General features: G+C 37.0%; 1 long non-coding RNA gene across 3 annotated transcripts in view; it reads right to left on the bottom strand.

The window, feature by feature from the left end:
• The window catches only part of LOC136146482 (uncharacterized), a 41,258-nt gene extending 28,487 nt beyond the window's left edge, over window positions 1-12,771 (bottom strand). The window contains exons 1-2 of one of the 3 annotated variants that reach the window (XR_010658993.1): window positions 12,674-12,771; window positions 10,922-11,011 (exon numbers count right to left, since the gene is read on the bottom strand). This is a non-coding gene — a long non-coding RNA (uncharacterized lncRNA). Of the gene's footprint in view, window positions 1-6,937; window positions 7,267-10,921; window positions 11,012-12,673 lie in introns of those variants that run through there. The other 2 variants (XR_010658994.1, XR_010658995.1) reach the window with 2 other exon arrangements.
• Between the last annotated feature and the right edge of the window lie 541 nt (window positions 12,772-13,312).

The raw sequence follows: 13,312 nt of genomic DNA, 5'->3' as shown, positions 1-13,312 counted from the left end.
ACAAAACCAAAAAAAAAAAAAAAAAAAGAAGTCTTAATCAAGTAAGAACAGAAACACTTAGAGTAAACATTGCATTTAATGGTGAAACTTTAGAAGCATACCCAATAAAATCAGGAAGGATTCTTTGAGGTACTAATTAGACCAAGAGAAAAAAAAAAGTTAAGAAAACTGGCCTTAACGACAAAATAAAGGGGCATTTCCTTTTCTCAATAGCTCTGTGAATGGGCAGCCCACACAATCCACACAGAGACTTTCTATTGATGGCAATGGGATTAGTGTGAGGTTTAAGTACAAAACAAGCAATTAAGATCCACCCTTTGTTTAAAAGATTTCCTATGCAAGATGTTAAAGACGCAGATCTGTCATCCTGTTGGAGAGACAAGCCCTCACGTTTAAACCTTATGAACTCTTTGGGTGATCAACCTTGGTACACTAATAAGTCAGGCGGAGTAACATAAGTCCAAAACATAAAAGTTTTCCAATTTTAAAAGCTTTCTTATGGTCATTAAACATTTCAGACAAATACTCATTATAAACTAATTGGTAGCAAATGTTCATTTGAAAACTTAAGCTGGCTTTCAGTTATAGTGGTTTGGTTTTGAGACTTAAAAACTAAAATGAGAAAAAATTGTATGAGTATCTTTCTGTGCTTAAAAATTTCAGTCAGCAAAACCTATTGCTTTTTAGATGCCAAATCTGAATAAAGTGTGCCTTCTCATCTCAGAGTGAGGGAAGCTTTTCTAAATAATTTATATCATGAAGATAGTTTCTTCTGATGTGTCTTCCCCCTTTCCCGCTGTCATTCTCAAGATCTGTTGAGACATGTTTGTCAAAGCCTCCTTAAGTTTTGAAATCCTGAGGATTAGAAACAGGCATTTTCTGTAGAGATGCCTACCCATTCTTAGGATTCCATTACCTTCTCCTGTTGTTCTATAGAAATAAGATCTCTGGAACATCATGGTGTGAACTAATCTAAGTATGTCAGTATCTCCACAGATAGTTTATTAGCATATTACTCAATGCTGCTATAACTTCTTTATCTCACTTACTTTACAAATATTTCATCAATTCCACCAATGAGTCTGCTTTAAAGAGTAGTTGCTTTCATTGTGACCGCAAAGGATCATAAATGTTTATGCAGGAAGGTTACAGAACATTAAGAAACTATCAGCTTTGCTGAGCACATGGAGGGTGCCTCACTCCAGTCCTGGCCCTGCTGCCTACAGAGAAACTTTTTAGTTTATTAACCAGGTAGCTCTAGCATCCAAAACAAGACAGGTTCACAGCTGTTTGGCCATGACTATGCCACAGAAAGCTGCTCTCAGAGAAAGTAAATGGGATGGAGGGGAACCATGTTCTGAGAAGTTCTGTCAATTCAGAAATTAAAACTGGTGGGGAAATGGTGATGAACATTATAGAATTTTGCTCTGTAGTCAACTCAACAAGCCACTGGCATTCCATTTGTTGAGGGCTACTTGGATCTACTCATCCTATCTATAGAATTTCTATCTTGTTTGCAATTTTTCAGATACAGCATTTAAAAAAACATTTATTCTCTACTAAGAAACAAAGGAAGGAAGGAAGAAATAAAGAATCTATCAGCATATGTAAACTATCTGATTTTCTTCATGTAATTATCTTTGCATGGTACAAGTCATTTGAATTTAATGGCTACTGTATAAAAAATTATTCTTTTTTATTTTCCTCTCAGATATTTTTCCTTTCCTCTTTGTTAAATCAAATAGTTTGTCATCAACAAATTCTTTCCCCCTTGCTACTATTATTGTTAATATATTTGACTTGTGCTGTGCTGTGCTTAGTCGCTCAGTCATGTCCTACTCTTTGCAACCCCATGGAATGCAGCCTGCCAGACATCCTTGTCCATGAGGATTCTCCAGGCAAGAATAATGGAGTGGGTTGCCATGCCCTTCTCCAGGGGATCTTCCCGACCCAGGAATCGAACCAGGGTCTCCTGCATTACAGGTGGATTCTTTACCAGCTAAGCTATCAGGGAAGCCCATATAACATCTTTCTATATTCAGAGTTAGCTATCCATTCTAGTCTTCATTCCTTATTTCATGTCAAGTACAAAATCCATAACTTGATCTCTAAATTTTGGCCCATGTGCACCAACCACCATTCAAATTTCTCTTCTAAGGAAATTAATTTAAGCCATCCTTTCTACAACACAATAGATTCTATTCATGAATATTCAGAAGTCACCATTACTTATCCTTCTTAGAAAATTCTAATACCTCAGAATCATGAAAGTGTAAAATTCCTCTGAAGTCAACTAGTCCATCTTCTTACCTGTAAGATTAAACTATCCCAGTATAATTAATTCTTATATGCTTTTACAGTAAAACAAAGAAATAAACTCATTTTCAGTTCTTAGTTTGTTTTCAGATTTTAAGATCCTGGGAAGTTGTGGAAGAAAGGAGTACCTGCAGTTTTTGATGTTAGCATGCTGAAATTGAACATCAGATAATACAAACATAATTCTGACATAACACAAAACCCTTCCAAGTTTCCTTAAAATATGAGTGCTACTGGTGATGACAACACTTTCCTCCCATAAATAGCATAATCAGAAATAGTTAAAAGGCTAGGTTATTTTATTGAATCAACCAACCAACTCAACTGATTTATATGATTTATATAAACTAATTATTCTATTTGTTTCACTCCATTTTTACATTTTCTATCCATTTTATTCCCATTTTTGCTCTCAATGTCCCTAAAATCATCACACAAGATAAAACTTTCAGAGGTAAATTTGCTGCAAACCTACTAGGAGGACATCAAGTTGAAGATTGTTTTGCTTTCTCATTAAATCCATCTTATCCGTTTTTTTTTTTTTCCCCAGTATTGAAAGGATAGATAGCTTTGTTTGGTTTTAGCTGATAAGTAGGTTACTTGTGCCTGAAGACCAAAGGCTAAACAAATTTAACAAAAGTTAAAATAACTTATTAACACTGGAATTATATAGCATCAGTTCAGTTCAGTTGCTCAGTCATGTCCGACTCTTTGTGACCCCATTACCCACAGCACGCCAGGCCTCCCTGTCCATCACCAACTCCCGGAGTCCACCCAAACCCATGTCCATTGAGTCGGTGATGCCATCCAACCATCTCATCCTCTGTCATCCCCTTCTCCTCCTGCCCTCAATCTTTCCCAGCATCAGGGTCTTTTCAAATGAGTCAGCTCTTCACATCAGGTGGCCAAAGTATTGGAGTTTCAGCTTCAGCATCAGTCCTTCCAATGAACACCCAGGACTGATCTCCTTTAGGATGGACTGGTTGGATTTCCTTGCAGTCCAAGGAACTCTCAAGAGTCTTCTCCAACACCACAGTTCAAAAGCATCAATTCATCTGCACTCAGCTTTCTTCACAGTCCAACTCTCACATCCATACATGACCACTGGAAAAACCATAGCCTTGACTAGATGGACCTTTGTTGGCAAAGTAATGTCTCTGCTTTTTAATATGCTATCTAGGTTGGGCATAACTTTCCTTCCAAGGAGTAAGCGTCTTTTAATTTCATGGCTGCAATCACCATCTGCAATGATTTTGGAGCCCAGAAAAATAAAGTCAGCCACTGTTTCCACTGTTTCCCCATCTATAGCACGACAAGGTTCTTATTTACAGAACCACATGCAACCCAAACTAATCGGGAAAGCAACAAAGCTATATATCTCCTAATGCTTATTTTGGACGTTTACACATATTCTTATTGAATGGGATGTCAGGCAGAATTGCCCATGCTATTTAATCGAGAATAGTAATCATAATTATTATTGATAACAATAATAATTATCATTATTGATAATAAGGAGGGCATCTGAGTTCAAGCAGGTTAAATGTATATGTGCTGCATCTTCACCACACTTCACTGAAATTGCCTATGCTAACCTCACCAATGAATTATCCCCAGTTGCTGCAGCTCTGCTATTTTCCTTTCTGTTAACACTCCTGGTTTCTAGAATAATATTTTTTTTTATTCTTCTGCTACCTCTATGTATGGCTTTCTCTTCACAAAACCATTTCTTAAATATTACTGCTTCTTTGATTATTTTCTCTTATCTCCTCACAGTGTCAGTTACCATCTTGATTGTCCTGATATACAAAAGTACAACATCTAACCTGAGCTTTTGACTCATATGTCTTATTGTCAGCTTCATATGTCTACTTGGATGTCCCACAGGGACCTTAAAACTAAGCTCATGATCTTGGCTCAGATCTTCTTCTACAACATTCCTTCACCTATTAATAATTCCAGTTTGTTCAATTTCTAAATCCAGAAAACAGTCATTCCAGCTTCCTTTGATGCTATCAAACTCTAAATAAAATTATTGTCCACATTGTCAATACTATCTCTTACATATTTATAAAACTTGTTCCTTTCTTGGTAGCTACTGCCTTAGTTCAAGCCAATATTGTTTCTTTCTTAGATTATGACAAGAGGTTCCTCACTGATCTCCCGGAAACCAATCTTGTTCCCCAAATACCAGCTGCAATAATGCCACCAGGATAATCTTTTGAAAATGTTTAATACAATACTATTGCTTTGGTTTAAATTGTGTCTCCCCCAAAATCATGTATTGATGTTCTAACCCCCAGTACTTTAGATTGTGAGTTAATTTGGAAAGACAGTCACTGCAGATGTAATTAACTGAGGTCATAGTGGAGTAGGGCAGGCCACTGTGCATTGTTACTGGTGTTCTTATAAAAATGGGAAATTTGGACTCAGACCTATGTCATGGGGAGAACACCATGTTAACATGAAGGCAGATGTCGGGGTGACACATCTACAGTCAAGGAACGTGAAAAATATTAGCAAACCATCAGAAACCAGGGGAAAGCATAGAACAGATTCCTCCTCACAGCTTTCAGAAGTAACCAACTCTGCCAACACCTTGATCTCAGATTTCTAGCCCCCAGAACCGTGAGACAATACACTTCCATTGTTTAATTCCCCACCCATTTGTGGTACTTTGTTACGGCAGCTCTGGCAAACTAACACAACAAGCATGAATTACTTCTGCACGCTAGCCCTCTAAACTGGCCAGGGTTACCCACTGCCGTGGTGGTGTAGCTGCTGCAGTTCGGTCACTAAGTCGTGTCCGACTCTTCGCGACCTCATGGGCTATAGCACGCCAGGCTCCTCCTGCCTCAAGTCTGGGATGTCAAACTCAAACAGCGTAATATATAAGACCCAACATGCTTTTGGTTATTTACCCTTTCACTTTTGTTTCTCACTGCTTTCCTATTTACAACAATTCATTTCTCTCATCACGAGATGTTCACATATTCTTGTATTTGGTGGCCTTCTGCCTGAAGCTTTTCCACTATCATTCACTGGGTAAGTTCAACCTATCCATTATGACATGTGCATGACATTCTCTGAAATACTTCAAGGCAGAGTTAGATTTCCATCCTCTGCTCCGTTGGATTTCTTCTCTCACCTCCTCTTTTGTGGTGCTTACCAGGACACTTTTCTACCTTCATTGATTCTCCTTGCCCACCCATTCATACCCTACATATTGAGTTTAAGAGAAGAGATCTTGACATAGTCATGGGCACAGTGAAAACTAAATAAATATTTTGAGTAGATAAATGAGTCCAGACATTCTCCAACCCTCTCTCTACACACTAAATGACCCTTTCTCTTTCTCATCAGTGTGCCTAGATATTCCATGCATCCATTTTTTAATTACTCTACTTTATAGTTAAAAGGCTAAAATCTTTATTGTTTTAGTTAGATGATTTTTTAAGTTGATAATTATTTATAAGCTATGGAATGAACATGTTATAAACATATTTTTAAAGTCCCATGGGCAAGGATTCATAATTTTTAACACTCAATGCAGAAAATTATTAGGCAAGAAAATAAAGTAAAATGGCTTTACACTATCAAATGTCTTTCCAACGCAGACTTTTGGTTTAGAGCCTAATACCAAACTGTACTTCACAGAAGTGGGAAATACTTGAAGTTATAAATGAAATTCAATAATTACACAATGTCCTTGATTAGAAGTGCTCTGCTATAGAAGCAATATCATCAGATGGGAGGAAAGAGACAAATTATCCAATACAGCCTTGTACTTAATATTTCTTCAGCAAATATTTGCTTTAGCAAGTAGAAGTATGATAGCTAAAAGACAATTCTGGGTATAGGTAACAATATTTTTTCCTTAGGAAGAAATTTCATATGATCATAATATAATATAGTAATAGGTATTCATTATTACTCTAGAGAGACAAAATTTTCAATCAGTGGCAGAAAGATGAGTTAAAATTTCACTTACCATAGTGCTTCATGCTATGTCCTGCCAAAGAAATCATCTCTCAAGTTTGCCTTTTGTTATTTGATTAATATAATTCCCCTGAACCATATCCTTTAAGAAATAAATGTTCAAAATAGTATTGTAGTTATAGTTCAGATTCCTGAATTCCAGTCCCAGCTCTGTCACCAACAAACTGCATAAACTATAACAAGCATATTGAACAATCTACACCCTGTTGGGTATATTCAATACAACTTTTTTCTGACCTCTACCTCAATCTTCATTCTGCATTGATTAGTGAGATTATTGTTGAGACCTCTTGGCTTCCTAGGTTTTCATGTGACATGAAGATTCTCATTTTTGTCACTGAGACTCATTTTTCTTTTATAAAACCTAGTCCAGTCCACTTTAAATGTCAATTCTGATCTTGTCTCCAAATAAAAGTCTCTCTCTGCCTTCCAAGTTCAGGCTTCACTCATACTGCAGAGGAGAGAAGTAAGCTACAATCCTTTGCTCTTTTACTCTTTCTAGATCTTCTGTTATATTTTTCTGAATCACTCACTTGCCTCTAAATATCCCATTTTCACTGATATTCTGGGAAAGAAAAAAGAATTTTGGAGGAAAAAATAAACAAAAATCTTATGTATTTACCTTCTTGACAGGTTGCCACAGACGACTCCAATAAGCAGGCACTCAAATTCATGCTCTTTTGTGAGATGCCCATATGGTTTCTTTAGAGGCCTACATAAAAAACATTCATACTATTCTCCTACTGATGCTTTTTCTGAGTGACTACATCTGTCATATTTTGCTAGATTGTGCAGTGACAAGAAACAGTCCCATATCTTAGCAGCTTACAATAACAAAAGCTTATATCTCATTTTCATTGTATGTTCTCTGCTTGCTGGCATCATCTTTTCTTTCAGCTTCTTTATTCTGGGACCCAGGGACTTGGAAAGGAAGAAGCAGCCTTTATCTGGGACCTGCTGTGACCATTACAAAAGAAACACAATATGACCCTTAAGTTTTAATTGAGAGTATTACATGCCACATGCCACTGCTGTTTACATTCCTTTAGCAAAGAGAGTCAATGGAGATGTGTGGAGTCTATTGGGCAAGAAATGTGATCCTCCTGTAGGTAGGAAATGATGTATTTTGCACATATAAAATAACCTTCCACCATGACCCCTTACACTCTGATCTCTTTCATCTTTAATTCCAGGAAACACACTCCACAGTCTTCAGCTATTGATTAGGGCAACTCCACTCTGTTACTTCATGCTCTTGGGTGATGTATTTTCAAGATGGCTTCAACATGACTACCTTTCACTACATCTCCTTAACATCTGATATCTGTTCACCACATCTACTTGACCCTGGATTCATATGTTATTTTCATGTCAAATAATAGGAAAGTGTGACATTTTTCTGCTAATATCTCTTCTTTCCTTATTATTGGTAACTGTTTTAACCTGACTCGCACAGTTAAAATTATCCAGGAATAAGAGTCCCTTGATGAAAGTGAAAGAGGAGAGTGAAAAAGTTGATCCAAAACTCAACATTCAAAAAACTACGATCATGGCATCTGGTTCTATCACTTCATGGCAAATAGATGGGGAAACAATGGAAACAGTGACAGACTTTATTTTCTTGCGCTCCAAAATCACTGCAGATGGTAACTGCAGCCATGAAATTAAAAGACACTTGCTCCTTGGAAGAAAAGCTATGACAAACCTAGAAAGCATATTAAAAAGCAGAGACATTACTTTGCCAACAAAGTCCATCTAGTCAAAGCTATGGTTTTTCCAGTAGTCATGTATTGCTGTGAAAGTTGGACTATAAAGAAAACTGAGCACCAAAGAATTGATGCTTTTGAACTGTGGTGTTGGAGAAGACTCTTGAGAGTTCCTTGGACTGCAGGAGATCAAACCAGTCCATCCTAAGGGAAATCAGTCCTGAATAATCATTGGAAGGTTGATGCTGAAGCTGAAGCTTCAAAACTTTGGCCACCTGATAGGAAGAACTGACTCATTGGAAATGACCCTGGTGCTGGGCAAGATTGAAGGCAGAAGAGAAGGGGACCATGGAAGATGAGATGGCTAGATCCATCACCAACTTGATGGACATGAATTTGAGCAAGCTCTGGGAGTTGGCAGTGGATGGGGAAGCCTGGCATGCTGTAGTCCATGGGGTTACAAAGAGTCAGACATGACTAAGCAACTGAACTGACTGAAGCAGAAACTAGAATATATACTCATTCTGCCTTTGAATTCAGGTGTCAGTTTTTCCAAAGCACTTTCTTATCATGATCTACTTGGTACACCAAGAAATAGGCTTGAAATTTTCTGATGCTCAGCAAACATCCAACTAGGGAATGAAATGCCAGTGTTTCCTTATTTAGAAAACTCTTGGCTTACTATTAGGTACCCTCTAGAATCCTTTCTTGTGTGAGCAGTATAGAAGCCACTCTCCTTTCGTCAGAGAGGAGAGAAGGTGCAATGCTTTCAGACTCTCCACTAACCAAAAACTCATGAAATACAAAATCTTGTTCATCAAGTGCCAGTCTTCTATTCATATAGCCTGAGGATACCATACTGAGGAGAGCTGAAGGATCCAATTGGTTATCTCTTTAGTCCTGAAGGTGGTGTCTAACATCTTCTTGAAACTCCTTAAAATATAGAGACTGCTAATGTCTATTATCCATAACTTTAGGAATTTAGCTTAAAATTAAGCATATACACATCCTTCAATATCATTTTTACATAATTATGAATGAGTAAATTAATCTGTACAGGACTCAGTTTTCTCAAGTGGGAAAGAGCAGTGTTAACTGTAGAGTACTCTAAGTTGTATCAAAACCAACAAGAGTAACAGTCACATATTATACTACCATGTGTTAAATAGAGAACTGCATAGGACAGGAAACTCAGCCTGGTGCTGTGTGATGACCTAAGAGGGAGGAATGGTGGGTGATCAGAAGGAGGCTTAAGAGGAAGCATATATATGTATACATGTAACTGACCCACAGTGTTGTGCAGCAGAAACTAACACAGTATTGGAAAGCAAGTATACTCCAATTAGAAAAACAATAAGAAAAGTGGGAATACACTTTGAACAGGAAATAAGATTTTGATCCTGGACTTTTTGCATGCTAGTAACTAAGGGTAGAATTCTTCTGCAAAGCAATAAACACATTTTTTGAACTATTGCACTTTTTAGAATGACACTTTCTGATTAAATGAAATATGCCTCCCATTGTACCAATCAACACGCTAGTCCCTGTTAGGTCAATTTTAAAGCACTTCTAATTTTATGAAACCATAATTTTTATACTTCAAAATTTTCCATCCTCAACTACTCCTTTCACATCTTAAGAAATCTACTTCATTTAAAAATAAGAAAAGTTTTAAAATTAAGTCACAAAAGGTTCAGAGAACTCTAAATTCTTTGAAACCACAATTAGTGAAAAATTTCTTTTGCCAACTTCACTTTGTGTTCCATTCTTAATTTTATTTGAAGGTAGGTATTTTGCAATTTCCATTTCTTTCTGTATGTAAAAAAGATCTATGTGATGAGGATTATGGACATAAAGCTTTCTGAATTAAATATATCCTGTAGAAATTAGTTTGTGTGTCGTGCTTATCCATTATGAACAGTACAAGTACATCTGATCTGATGTAGACAGCCTGGGCCTCTATCATTAGGTTGTGTGTATAGCATATTAACATAAAGGAATGAGTAATTTCATGTTACATAGGCCATATAAAGAAAGAAGAATCAACTTTCTACTAGAAATGCATATAAACTTTTCAGTTTATTTAATGTATTGGAAAATTCATTTCAGATTTTATATGGAATTACTTTTCTCTTCTGAAAGAAAATATTACAGTAAAACTGGTCTCTTGGTAATTCACATTTGTTAATTTTCACATGCCCCCACGGCACCTTCTGTACCATGTAACATTCTCTTTAAAGTATCAGTCCTCAAATGGGAATATGTAATTTTCAACCACATAATGGCTTTAAGTAGTTCATAAACAGTCACCATACACTAAAATGTAACACTCAAGGGACTTCCCTGGAAGTTCAGTGTTTAAGACTGCACGCTTCTACTGCAGGGGGTGTAGGTTCAATCCTTGGTCAGGGAACTAAGATCCCACATGCCACAGCACATGGCCAAAAAATAAAAAGCAACACATGCGCAGAAGGAATTTCAGAAGTCAACTAGGAGTTCATACAGCAGGTACCCACAAATTAGGAGGAGTAAAACAAGAGGAAAAATAGTATTTTCTTTAAAAAAAAAAAGGAAAAAGTTAATTAACTGCCTCTATTTGTTGCCTACATTTAACAATGATAGTTTAAAAACTGTCATCCTAGTGGTAGGTGCTGATCATATTCATGCAGGAATTTCAGAAGGTACTAGGACCACCTAAAAAGACCTCCATATCTTATTTGTTTGCTCATATAGCTTTCCTAGGGTTCAAGGAGAGAGAGAATTGATATAGGGACTCTACTAGTCTTTCTGGGCTTCCCTGGTGGCTCAGTTAATAGAGAATCTGCCTGCAATGTGGGAGGCCTGGGTGCTATCCCTGGGTTGGGAAGATCCCCTGGAGAAGGGAACAGCTACTCACTCACAGTATTCTGACCTGAAGAATTCCATGAACCGTATCATCTATGGGGCTGCAAAGAGTCAGACATGACTGAGCGACTTTCACAGTCTTCTTTCTAGAAGAAATAAAAAAATATGTTGGTAGCTGTAATTAAATTAGTGAAATTAAGAGACTAAAATTAACAAATTTTTATCCTTTGCTAAACTGAAAGAAAAAAAAATGACTTCTTGGATAACATAAAGAAGCAGCCTAAGCAAGAAATGGAAAGGGAAAAGGTTTTGAGAAGCCAGAGGGGAATTAAACTAGATCAAGTTCAGCAAAAGAATTTTACACAAAGGAAGAGAAGGAGAACGAAATTGGATCCATTGGAGGGATCCTTTGAGAAGAGATGTATAATTTCTAGAAAGAAAACTATATGTCCTATTTCTTTGAAAAGAAAAAAGGGTCTTCTAGAGTTAGAAGAACTTAAGTCAATGGATCTACAAAGAAGAAACAGGAGAATGGAGACAGCAATTTGTATAACTTAGATAATAGTAATTGTTCTAGCTTCCTGGAATGAATACCCCCTCATCTCAGGCAGAGTCCGCTAGGACGTACCAATTTACTGGTCTATCACTCTATCTGGAACAAAGGTCACTCAGAAAATGTAGTTTGAAGATAAATAGATGAATAAATCCTTTGGCTCGTTCACTTGCTTTTAATGTTGAATAGGGATGAATGAAATAAACAGAAGATATTCAGGAAATAGTTCTAGGAATTAGAGCTTTAAGCAGGGAACTAAAGGATTTGTTGATAACAAGGTGGCATCCATGCTCGCATTTTAGAAGAGTTGGGAATTTTGTAGATAAAAAGAAGACTGGAAAAATAATGGTTAGCTAAATAAATAGAGGTACAGACGGGGTCTGGTTGCTGCACCAAGGATTAATCTGCCAGAGTGATGAACACCTGGTTATGGGATATATTGCACAAAATCATCTGGAAGCCTGCCAGGTTTATACTAACCTTAAAATCAAAGTCTAGGGGTATGGGGAACATTGTCAGATAAAACTATAAAACTGGAACAAATGAAGGACATCAGTCATAGCAATAAAATGAGCTAGGCGATTGGTACAGACAAAAGAATTCACAGTTTAAATGATTAAAAAGAGGATTAAGAATTCTAATGGGTATTCAAAGCCCAGACCATCCACAATATTAGGAGTATAATTCAACATAGTAAACCACCAAGATTTATCACTTGAAAACATGATCATGACAAAGTTGTACTTTGTTCTAGTAAAGCCTTGGGAGATGTAGATGAACTCCACATGTCACAAAGATGTAAACTTGTGTGGAACTCTTAACTCCTGCCTTTGAAAGCATAAAAGCAAACATCTCAGTGAAGGTAAAAGAACAGAGAGAACAAGGTAAAATGTGACAGTGTTCTACACTGAAAGAGCCTTTATTGAAAGAAGATTCTGTTCCTGCTCTCAGAACCAGATTCAGCTTGAACCCTGAAATTGTGCCCAGGGATGGCCATGAGGTACGAGTCCAGGGCTAGTCATATCAGGAACAGTGTTTACCTAAGTTACAGGCCTTGTAACTGGAGGAAAAAACTGGATCTTAGTTGAAAGGAAAACAGTATTGAATGGCAGATTTAAAGATCAAGACAAGGCAGAAAAGAGGAGCAGACAGAAGCCGGAAGGATTAAGCGTAAGCTAGTATGTTATGGAAAAGTTCGTGACAAGCAATTCACAATTGAAGCAAAAGACATAGAGCAAAAGAATGTTTGTGTTACACTCACGGGGATGTTTTGTGCGGGAGAGGTGGGTGTGGACAGGAATATTAACAGGTGGTAGGGGCCACAGCTTAAAAGACTCAGAGAGCATGAACCTGAAAAAGAAGACAAATATTATGGTATGGGGGATTTTTAGCTTCACTGCGACCTGTTTAAATGTCTTTCTGTCATCAAAGAAGGCAGTTTTGACATCATCACGTAAAGCATAAAGCATCATCATGTAAAGCCTAAAATCAAATGGGCTTGATATGGAATCTGACTCTGCAGAGCTGTGTGATGTTGGCTAAGAAATTTTTCTCTATGTGGGCCTCAAATTTCTCATCTGTAAAATGGAAATTATGATAATGATAAATACATCACTATGATAACAAGAAGATTGAATAAATCTTTAAACTTAGAGATGTGCACCATGTATATAGTAATCCCTCTGAATATTAGTCCATTCTTATGATTACTATTCAGCTAAAATAAACTTAAAGATGTGTATGTAGTAATCCCTCTGTCAATATTAGTTCACGCTTATGATCACTATTCAGTTAAAAGGAACCTCTGAAATTTTCTTTTATTTGCCTTGAAATAAACTTTCTTTCTACTAGAAGTCCAACAACCTGATTCTTAGGGAGAATATAGTTAGAGGGG

Source organism: Muntiacus reevesi, chromosome 14 (assembly GCF_963930625.1).
Source record: "Muntiacus reevesi chromosome 14, mMunRee1.1, whole genome shotgun sequence".
Classification (NCBI taxonomy): Eukaryota; Metazoa; Chordata; class Mammalia; order Artiodactyla; family Cervidae; genus Muntiacus; species Muntiacus reevesi.
The sequence above is the reverse complement of the archived record's forward strand: the minus strand, read 5'-3'. Positions and strand labels throughout refer to the sequence as shown.